At 48.9% G+C, this 11,824-nt stretch overlaps 1 pseudogene across 1 annotated transcript; it reads left to right on the top strand.

Moving 5' to 3' along the window:
• Nucleotides 1–10,700: 10,700 nt before the first annotated feature.
• LOC307098134 (ferritin light chain-like) lies at nt 10,701–11,221 on the top strand (annotated as a pseudogene). Its single transcript has one exon. The product of its transcript is annotated as a ferritin light chain-like (transcript).
• The last annotated feature ends 603 nt before the right edge of the window (nt 11,222–11,824 follow it).

Genomic DNA, 11,824 nt, shown 5'->3' with positions numbered 1-11,824 from the left:
CCACCTGCTCGCTGACAGGGCTCCCCGACAAAATAGCTTTTCTCATGGGATATGTAACCCGATACTACATTTGGACCCTTTGGGTCTCAAAGCAAGACTCAGTGGTGTGCTTTCTTCATTAAAAGCTTCATGTTGGAGGCGGGGAGAAGTGTAAAGAGAGAAAGATAAAAAAACCAAAATGTTAGGCCAACCTTGAGACCAGACCTTATTCTGAATACCTTCCATAGTTTTGTTGTTCAGACTGTAAACTAGAACATATGCTTGAGAGCCTCAGGAATGTGTGAAACACATTTGTTCCTTTTTGACTTAGCATTATTACAATAATTTCTCTGCCTCTAAAAGGTCTTCAAAAGCATCTGTCTAACAAGGGTAGGTAGTGGTCCACTAACTACTCTGATGTGTTCCATCCTAACCAATGGTTAGATGTTATTTCCAGCTTACCACCACAGTGGACTTTCTGTTACACGTTTTGGAGGATTTCTTAGAACAAATGCTTAGAAGTAGTGTCGTTGCACCAAAAGTTGACATTTCTAACACGCGTGCAAGGTGCTCATGATTTCCAGAAGGGTTATACTAAAGTGCTGCGGTAGTTTATACATATGTACATGTCTTCATCCTCGGCCTTGTAGCCTTGAACCCATGTGAGCCCTGGTGCCTGTGCAGTTCCTTTTGGGAAACCTCACTCCTCTGGGTGGTGCCTGGGATACCTGCACTTCTCTCTGGAGAAATCCCCTGACTCTGTGTGTAGGATGGGCGGTGGCCTCCCAGAGGCGCGGTGCTGTGGAAAAGGGGGCTGTGAGGATGAGCGAGGTAGGCATGCTCTGTGCCTCCGGAGCTGGAGAAAGGACATGGGAGTGGGGTGAAATCCAGAGCCGCTCGGGCCTGGCCTTGGGTTTTCTGGCCCTGGCTCCATTTCTGGGGGTTTTAAGGATCAGTTGACTCACATAGATATGGAAATAACTGCTGTAAAAATGGAAGCTAAAATAGACTGTGACTGGTTAATGCTGATGGGACTGAGGGAGGAAAACTGTCGATGTCAATCATACTGAACATTCACATCAGCCCTCGAGTAGAAGTCTTATTGCACCCGTTTTATAGATGAGGAAAACCAAGGCCCAGTGACGTGAAGGTAAGGAGAGGTGGAGTCAGGGTGAAACCCAGGTCTGGACTATTTTGTTCAAACATTGTCATGAATGGCAAGGAGGAAGAGAAAGCTTAGCCAGAGGGGAGAGGCTGACGTGTATTGAGCTCCTGCTGTGTGCCGGGTACTGAGAATTCATTCTTACTGGATTCTCACAGCCACCTTAGGGAGGTGCCAGTACCCAGGTCACACAGCCAGAAAAGAGCATCAGGAATAATCCAGGGAGGGGTGGTTCCAGAGCCAGCCCCCTCGTCTTACACTAGAGTGTCTCCTGCTTCCCCGAGACGCCTGTATGAGCCAGCTGCGTAAAGCAGTTGCTCACCTTGCCCAGTGCACCTGGGAGTGAGGTTTCTCCACTGCAAGCTAGCAGGTGCCCTATGGACCCTTGAGAGCTAGAAACCCCCAGTCATCAGTCACCCCTCTCATTTCATGGGAGAGGAAACTAGAACCCAGAGAGGCTGAGTGATTGCTCAAGGTCACACTGCAAGGTGCCAGAGCCCACCCTGGGCCCCGGGACTCCTGTTCCTGGGCTTCTGCACCAAGTCTCCCGCGGCTCACTGGTTGCAGGGAGGCCAGCTGCTGTGAGAATCAGGAGATCCATCCACAGTAGTGTCTTCCAGGAGGAACAGCCCAGCCCTGGGTGGACAGGATGCCGCGAGCGCCAGGGCCCAGCTGTGTGTTGTACGTGGCTTCAGAGTGCATCCAATGTTTTTTAAATATTCATAGTGGGTTTGGTTTCCCAATAGTGTCAGGCTGGTCATCCCTGAGAAGGGCATTTCTTGACGCAGACTAGTGCCTGGAGGGGAGGAGGATGCTGCTGATTCTAGATTAGGAGCTCCTACTCTTATCATCATTTATATCCATCGCCTCCCTCTTCCTCACACGGATTTCACAGAGGAAACCAAGGCTCAGACAAGCTGGACAACTAGCCCAGCAAGTTAAGTGGCAGCTGCGCTTCAAACCTGTGTCTGACACTGGAGGTCTTTTCCTTATCCACTGTGTTCAAAGAGCCAGGCAGACAAGCGATTTGGTTCGTCTCATTTGCTGACTTGCAAAGGCTGTTTTTATCCTGGTTCAGAGACTCATTGTTCCTGATTGGAAGGATTCCCACAGTGGGTCCCTAATAAGCAGCGTTGGACAGTGGTGTCCCTGAGTCCCTGGACTAGCCCTTGGACAGGCCCCTGTGGCAAGCTGGGCTCAGGGCTGAGTGGGGCAAGGAGAGGCCTGGAGATGGTTGGACAGATGAGGGCAGGTCTGAGGCTGATCAGCCTGCCTGAGCCCCTCCAGGCGGGCTCTGAATGTGGCAGCCGGGGCATCTGCAGACTGCCACCTGGGACTTGGGAGCTGATGCCGGGGGCGCCTGTGGAGTTGCCTGCCAGGCATCCTCTCCTCTTGGTCTGGCAAAACCACTGCAGAGACTCCCATGGACATGGCCCACCTCCATTCCTGAAGTTCAGGCGGGGCTGCCGGTCACCTATCTGGTTCCTGGGCTGAGCAAGTGACCTAGTGCTGGCCAATCAGCATGTTCCATACTCTGACCAGAGTGACTGGTCCTGGGACACAGATTGGTAAAATGAGGCTTGGTCTCTGGAATTTAAATGAGGAACTTCCTGCTATGCGTGTGGGGCTGGGATGATGGAGGCCTGGGGGGGGGGGGGGCCAGTACACTGAGTGAGGACACCAACGCAGATTTAGAACTTACTGTTGGGCGTTGCACATCATTTTGCTTCTTTCTCATAAAAACCCTACCAGGCAGTAATTATCCCCATTTCAAAGACTGAACACATAAGTACTTGCTAAATATTCGCTTAGTGCCAGACACAACACTGTGCTTTATAGAAGTCAACCTAGTGTTTCCCAAATCTCCCTGATAAGAATCCCTAGGGCTTGTCAGACTGCCAGGCCTCCCTCACCCCTGGGAATTCTGGTTCTGTAGCTCTGGACTGGGGCCTGGGAATCTGTTTTAACAAACAGCCAGAGGATTCTCACCACTGGGGACATTTGGGAAATGCTGCATGAAACGTAATACCCACAACAGCCCAGTGAGGAGGGTGTTATGGCCACGCTCACTCAATGTTGAGGAAAGTGAGGCTCAGAGAGGTTAAGTAACCTGCCCAAGATAACACAGGTGGTGAGTGACAGCTGGGATTTGAACCTGGGTCTACATGACGTTCACACTTCTTGGAGAAAGGGGACGATAATGACTACCTGTGTGTCTCACAGGTTGTGAGACAGACGGTGGGAAAGATGGGAAGGGACTTTACAAAGTGGAAAGCAAAACTGCTTTTGGTAAAGAGAGAGATGCCAGTGTTATGAAAAAGAAGTCTCAGCAACCCAAATATTTTCTGTAAGGAGGGGAAAACAGTCCTACAAACCAGTTGGTCATTAAGATAATTATTATGAAAGTGGTTCCCCCTCTTTTAAAATTTACATACAATAAAATTCACTCTGTATCAACTATCACGATACAGTATATCGAAGATCTTAGTTGTAAAAAGAAGTGAATTTGCACTCAATTTTGCTGATGGCTTTCTGAGGGCCATCAAGCCTTGACCAGGGCTCAAGAGTTGGGAGACCTGGATCCTCTCCCAGCCCTGAGACGAACTCGCTGGGTGATTGCTTACAAGTCACCTCTATGTCCTGGAAGAAGATCCATGCAGACTAAATGGCTTCTGACAGCCTTAGTCGGTAGTTTGTTGTAATAGTCTTTCCCTTGCCCTGAGGCCTTCAGGTAGGTCTCTCTTGACATGGAGTTTAGTCAAGGTGTTCTCTGCCAAAACTACGAGGTGGCAGTAGGAAAGATCAACGTGGGAGAAACAGCCTCTGCGGGCGGGAGCGCTCTGATGCAGAATTCACAAAAGGACCTTCTGGGGTCTGACGGTGTAGCCGGCGCAGTCCGGACACATTCACGATTGCCTGGGCCAGTGAAGAAGCCGAGAGGAAACAGCTCGGCACGTGTGATCTCATCTCGTACTCACAGAAGAACTCTCTTTCAGGTAGTTATTCTCCCCAATTTCCAGACGAAGAAACAGGTTTAGAGACATTATGAAACTCGCTCAAGATGGCATAGCCAGGAAGGCACTGCTGCTGTCCGCACGCACAGCTTCCTGCCTGAAGTATGGGGTGTTTCCTCAATCCCTAGGGCCTGAGCAGCCTACAGCTCACTGCAGCAAGAGTCATCTCTGAATCTCGGTTTGACTAATTTCACACCTTTTCTCAAGAATCCAGCTCTCAGGCCCAGCGCAGTCCTCCCACTCATCTCTGCAGTTCTCCAGACTGTGACAAAACCAGGCTCCCCACAGTCCCGGGGAACAGCTGTCGTGCAACAAAAATGACTTGAACCTCGGGAATAAGGAGAACTGATTTCTACCTCTGGAGACAGGGACTCTACATGTTTTGGGGAAAAAACAAAACAAAAAAACAACAGCAACTCCTTCCAATACTTGAAAAGTAGAAAGGGGCAGCATGCTGGGCCAGAGCGAGGAGGCCCGTGTGACCCGGGAGGAGCCTCCTCTCTGTGGTGTCTGCCTCCCAGAAGTGACAGGAGATAGCGTGTGTGTGTGCTGGTGGGAATGATCCAGTGCAGAGGGAGGCATCGACGATGAGAGACAGAGAGAGACAGAGGATCTCGGAGAAAATCAGAGGCCTGGGATCCTGTGACTAACTGGAAGTTTAGCCTTTGGTAGAGGAAAAGGACACTTCATCTTTTGAACAGGAGAGAAAGGCTATATAGGTCCATGTCGGTGGGCGAATTTGACGGAGGGAAGATGGCAAAGTTCCTGTCTGCTTTTGCAGAAAATAAGAGGCAGGATCACCAGTGGGGGATGGGGGCTGAGAGGGGCAGAAGACTGAGACAGTTGTTCTGGAGGGTGGGAAACAACCACTCTCGGATGCCTGGGAGGGGCGAATGGCGACCATGACTTTAAAGGGGGAGCGAGCATGGCTCTGCTGCTTGAGAGCAGGCATCGAGGTGGCAGAGAGCTGGGCTTTACCAGCCAGATGAGGAGAATGCATACAGCAGGGGGCAAGGAAGATGGGGTGTTTAGAAGATTTGTAAGGATGGACCATCTATATATATAAAAGCCAAGTGACCAGAACGTCGGAATGACTAGAATGATCGGTCACTATGACGCGCACTGCAGCAGCCAACTGGCCTGATTGGGGCCCCAATTGCCGCCCCCCCCAACCACCCATGGCTCCTCCCCCCGCCAGCCCTGCCCCCGATCAGCCCCCCCATCAGGGGGAGGGCCGGTCGACCTCCTGCACCCTCTTCCCCCACCAGCCCAGCCCGATGGCCCCCGTCAGGGCAGGCTGGCTGGATCCCACCTGTGCACGAATTAGTGCACCGGGCCTCTAGTGAATTATAAGTTAGCTATGGAGGGAAGTAAGTCATGACTGATAGTGAGAACATGGGAGCAGGTCAGTAGAGTGGAGAACTGCTGGAGTTAGGTTGTTGGGATGGGAGCATCAAGGTAGGTGAGCTGCAAGGAGATAGGCAGTGGTCAGAGAACGGAGATGTCCAAGGTGGTGCACTGACTGGTGAGAAGCCAGGTTATGACCATGGGAGTGGGTGTCTGAGATGGGAAGGAGGAGCAGATCTTCACTGGAGGTGAGAAGTTTGCAAAACAGAAAGACCAAGGAATTGATTGGGTGGTTTGTGCTTGAGGTCATTGAAGAGTAATAGGAATAAAAATAGGAAAAATGATAATAAGCCAATTGCTAGAATCCTCACTAATAAGGAGGCAGATAATGGCAACAAAGAGTCAGTCATGCCTCTTTAAAGGAGGAGGGAGGAGAGATGGAACAGTGATGGGGAACCAGAACAATTCTTAGTTCCAGGCTTTGGGGCATATGAGGGAGGGGGACACTGTGGCCCAGAAGACAGCTGGGGAGAGGGGTCATCAGGTTAGAACCAGGTTTGAGTTAACACAAGAGAGGAGGTCCATCAGCTGCTTACTGATGGCCCCTACAAGGCTCCGGAAGGTCTGAGGAGGGGGAAAGGGTGGAAAATAGCCCTTCTTCCTAATACAACTTCCTTATATGTTCACGTTGGTGGTGGGGTGGGGATGGGGCTGGGGCCGGTGAAGGGGCCAGGTTTCCCCCTCCCTTTTAAAATTTACAACCTTCGCCATACAGTTCAAGTTGGGTGTTTGTGGGTGTCCCCGGAGGAGCTGGTTCTCTTATGTCTGTTAGTCATGGTAGACTCTTTGGAGCTTGCTGGCTTCTCCTCCCACGGGCTGCCGCTCCCTGTGGCCCCACGCCCCTGACTTCTCTAGGTAGAGGCGATACTCTGTGCCATCGGCTCAGCCCACCCACCCTGAGAACTGTTCTGGTTAGAAGTTCCCTGATGGAGCCCTTATTTAGCATCCACCAGCCAACTATCTAAGCCAGATGTCCCCTCTTACTCGCCCTCCTTCGGCCAGTGTTCTAAACTTCGTTGCTGGAATTCCGATGGCAGGGAGGAAAGCTGCAACACCACCACCAGCCCGGCCTCCCTGGGACCCAGCCCCTCACAGACTGTGTAGCAGGCATTTCGGAGAGTTGCAGCAAAGACTCCTTTGCCCTCAAACATAAAGGTATCTTCAGGGCCTCAGCTCTCTGCACTCCCACCTTCCCCTCCCCAGGCAACCGGGAGGTGCCTGAGCTGGTTGATCACCAACAATGGGGAGCCCCCTATTGGTCAGCTTCTGGCTTGGACACCACGCTCTGCTCAGAGATCCCCAACTTGAATTTATAAGCACTATCAACTTGCAGAAAGAGCTGTGTGGGCTCCCATTCCCAGAGGGGCCCTGGGCCTGCCTTCCCTTGAAGCTTCATGGATTATCTGCAGAATCTGAGTTTGAGTTTGGATGCCCACACCTCCCCTGCTCTAGATCTCTGGTGTATTCTTGCCTGCCTTGATGGGCCTCTGGAAGTCTCTTTGACCTCCATACTTTAGGCTCCTAACCAGTTCCAAGCTGTTGCCATTCAATTATTTGCCATTCTATCTTTCCAAAATGTACGTGTATATCAAAAACCAAGATGTACACATTAAATATATGCAATTTCCGTTTGTCAATTATACCCCAAAAAGCTGGGGGGAAAGAAACAAAGTTCCTAGTAAACTGCTTTTTTGTTTTGTTTTGTGTTTTACAATCTAAGCATACAGGTTTTTAAACGAATATTATTATGTTTATTTTTATTTATTTATTAAAAATATTTTTATTGAGCCCTAGCTGGTTTGGCTCAATGGATAGAGCGTCAGCCTGTGGACTGAAAGGTCCCAGGTTCGATTCCAGCCAAGGTCATATGCCTGGCTTGCAGGCTCGATCCCCAGTGGGAGGCATGCAGGAGGCAGCCGATCAGTGATTCTCTCTCATCATTGATGTTTCTATCTCTCTCTTCCTTCCTCTCTAAAATCAATAAAATACATTTAAAAAATATTTTTATTGATTTTTAGAGAGAGAGGAAGGGGAAGGAAGAGAGAGAGAAAAACATTGATGTGAGAGTGAAACATCAATCAACTGCCTCCTTCTGCACCCTGCCTCCCACTCCATCATTGAGCCCAAAACCCCAAGCCCATGCCCCAACCCAGAATCAACCGGCAGCTTCTCCATGAACAGGATGACACCCAACCAACTGAGCCACACTGGCCAGGGCAGCATGCAGGTTTTTTTCTAATTATTATTTTGAATTGGTTTGGGGTATATTGCTTAGTGGTTAGACAATCATATACCTAGTGCTCTCCTTAATGTTTCCAGTACCCTAACTGGCACCATATATAGTTTTGACAATATTATTGACTACATTTCCTAAGCTATACTTACTTCCCTGTGACTATTTTGTTACTACAAATTTGTGCTTCTTAATCCCTCCACCTATTTCACTCAGTGCGCCAAACCTCTTTCCCCTCTGGCAACCACCAGTTCTCTCTCTGCATCTATGAGTCTGTTTTGATTTTGTCTGTTTGTTTATTTTGTTCTTTGGATTCCACATACAGGTAAAATCATATGATGTTTGTCTTTCTCTGATTGACTTATTTCATTGAGCATAGTATCCTCTAAGTCTGTCCATGCTATTGCAAATGTAAGATTTCATGACCTAGTAGCCATTCAATTCTTTAGAAAGAAAAAAGACAGAGTTCTCACAGAGAGAGGACTTAAATAAGAGGATAGACTGATAGTTCTGTTAACACTATGGAGTCAAATTCTCCCCCCAAGATCAATATTTAGTGAAATGGACCACACCACAAAAAACATTAAACAAGTAGTTATTGATCATCTGCCAGCCATAGTAGAAGGTATTGGGTGGAACTACCAAGTTAGGGACACTTATCTTCTATCTTATTTCAAGATGACAGACAAGCACAATTTGGACTTGAGGTGTCCCTTGAGATTTTATAGTGACAAATTAAATTATGCCAAATTTTATCAGTGGTCACCCAAACTGATAATTCTTAAAATTGTATCATAATGGGAAAAGGCTCATGATACTTTAAAATGTACTAAGTTTCCAGGAGGAAATATAGAGGGGGAAATGTTATAATACAACTAGTGGCCCGGTGCACAAATTCGTGCACATCGAAAGGAAATTAATTAGAAGAAATATTTTAATATCACTATTCACCCTTTCTCTAGAAGTGTCAACCAAATTCATGATCAACAGTGATAGATGGAAACACACATGTGCTATTGGTGCAAGAGCTTTACATGTATTGTGCATGTGCGAGTCAACTTAGCCTTTTAAATCTATCTATATAAAACCCTAATATGCAAATCAATGAAAAGGTGAAACAACCTGCAGAATGACAGGTTGGCGGGGAGTGGGGCCAGCAAGTGGGCAGCACCAGGCCAGCCAAGGCAGCTGCCATCGGGCAGAGGGAGGTAACTGGCAGGGGCAGTAGGGGGGCGGGGCTGGCTGGCGGAGCTGGCTGGTGGGAAAACCAGGCTGCCAGCCAAGGCAGGTGCCAGTGGGGGCACCCAATTGCCCCACCAGTCACCCCACAGATCAGCCCTGATCGCCGGCCAGGCCTAGGGACCCTACCCTATATATTGGGAACAGTCTCTTAGATTTAAAAATTAAAACCTGGCAAGGCTACTCTATGCTGAAAAAACAGGATGATGCAGCGATGACATGCATGGACTCTGGCTTGCACATTTTGTGGTCAGCCCTGATTCTGACGCTTATAACTGTGCGACAAATCCAATTACTTAACTTCTCTCTGCTTCAGTTTTTCCACCCATAAGATGGGGAAAATGGTACTACTGCCTCAGAAGGATCATGTTATGTACTACTTTTTATAATCAGGGCAAAAAATGTAGCTTCCCATACAACAGCAAGATGCCTTTCACCTGTATGAAAAGTATGGTCACTGGTGCATGCAGTGTGTCCATAAACCAGCAGTTGGACATCCCCTGAGGGGTCCCAGATTGCGAGAGGGTGCAGGCCGGGCTGAAGGACCCCCCTCACCCCGCCCGTGCACAAATTTCGTGCACCAGGCCTCTAGTATATAGAGTAAACTTGCTTAATTAGACCTGTTTTCTGATTTAGCTAAACTTTTTCCAGCCCAGTGAAGCACCCCAACTTCTCTTTCAGGTAATTGTCAGCAACACAGCAGTAAATATCAACACAAAGCAGATCATTATTTTAGATCATGCAGGGAGAACAAAGGATAAAATATTTAACTGCAGCAGTGTTTGACTATATTCTGCACAGTGAGAAAACCTGAAGTCATTTTCAAGGTCCACCATTTCTTACTTCGTTTCAGTTGGGTCAAGTTTCTAAGCTTTCTAAATCCCCGTTTTCCAGCTAATGAAATGAAAATAGGATTCTACTGAGTCTCCTACTCCAGGACTTCTGTGAGGATCAAATGAGATGAGGCACAGGAAAACGCTTCACAGACATTTGGTTAAAGTGTAAATGTTTCCACCTGGCTATAAAGCAAGTCATGTTCCTGGGCTGAAGAAACTGCAAGGAGTCTAGTCACTAGGGAGAGGAAGCTGGGCAATGCTACGTGATGTCATTACCTGGCGCCCACAGCCACTGTTTCCGGGCTGGGTTGGGCTGGGCTGGGCTGGGGGCCGCATTTTGTGCCATGGGGTCTCGGCAGTGTTGGCTGCGATTTGGTGGGCTGTTGCTCTGGGGTAGTGGTGGGGCCTCTGTCCCACTTTGGTGAAGCCGAGTGTTGCTTTGTCGGCACCAGGTCCACACTGCCATTTCTCTGTAAATGGCCATCGCGTGTTACATCAGCTCCTATGTTGAGCGTCTGCCCCCTGATGGTCAGTGCACATCATAGCGACCAGTCGGGCAAGCGGAGGGACACTTAGCATATTAGCTAGCCTTTTATATATATATATATAGATATTTATTGAAAAGAACAGAAAACAGGCAGTGCCCTCAGCGGTCCCGGATCTGTCTCTTGCTTCAACAGTGTTTGGATGGAACAGACCCAGGGTCTCCCCTTCTTCCAGCCTCCACCCGCTCTCCTGCGTCTCATCCAGTCACCACCTTCAGAAACACCTCCGGAACCAGCCAACACACCGGGTTTTTTCCTGCCTTAACTCCTTGTTGCTGAACAACTATGGGCTCCCAAATTCGTCAGAATTATTCCACCAATGTGGAGGCTGCAGTCAGCCGCCTGGCCAACCTGCATCTGCGGGCCCCCCAACACCTACCTCTCTCTGGGCTACTATTTCGACTTTGACGATGTGGCTCTCAAGGGCGTGGGCCACTTCTTCCTCAAGTTGGCAGAGAAGCACAAGGGCGCTGAGCGTCTCTTAAAGTTGCAAAACCAGCGCGGTGGCCGCATTCTCTCCCAGGACCTGCTGAAGCCTCCCAGGATGAGTGGGCAAAACTCAGGACCCCATGGCAGCCGCCTGGCCTTGGAGAGGAACCTGAACCAGGCCCTTTGGGAGCTGAGGCCCTGGGTTCTCCCCGCGCAGACCCTCAGCTCCGTGACTTCCTGGAGAACCACTCCCTGGATGAGGAGGTGAAACTGATCAAGAAGATGGGCGACACCTGACCAACATCCGAAGGCTGGCTGGCTCCCAGGCTGGGCTGGGCGAGTATCTCTTCGGAAGGCTCACCCTCAAGCACGACTAGGAGCCTTTGGAACCCAGAGGCCCCTCTGCATCCCCCTGCTGTCTCTGGCTTTTACCCGAGCCTCTTCCCGAAACTAATAGCCATTCTTTTAACTACCCTGAAGCCCTCTCCCATGCATTGGACCAAATGAAACAATAAAGCTTTTTGCAGAAAAAAAGAAAAAAAAAAGAACAGAAAACAAATTAACATGCATACAAGTAAGCACAGTATGTTCATATTATCATATGAAAAGAAAACATGCTCTACAATTCAATAAGAACAAAAACTCCAGTGAAAAAATGAACAAATTATTTGAACAGACCACTTCACAGAGGACTTCACCAATGGTGTGGGCACGGGAAAAAGTGCCCATATCAATAGCCATCAGGAAAAGCCAATTAAACCCACAGTGAGTTACCACTCCCTCCCTCCAGAATGGCTTACAGTAAAAAGACTGATAACACCAAAAGGTGGTGAGGATGTGGAGCAACCAGATTCTCGTGTATATTTGGTGGATGCATCCAATGGCACAACCTCTTTTGGAAAAGTTCTGGCAGTTTCTTTTAATCTTATCAATGTTTACCTACCCCCTGACCCAGCAATTCCCCACTTATATGTTTACTC

Source organism: Cnephaeus nilssonii (genome assembly GCF_951640355.1).
Source record: "Cnephaeus nilssonii genome assembly, chromosome: 4".
NCBI lineage: Eukaryota > Metazoa > Chordata > Mammalia > Chiroptera > Vespertilionidae > Cnephaeus > Cnephaeus nilssonii.
This window is presented reverse-complemented; position numbering and strand designations above follow the sequence as displayed.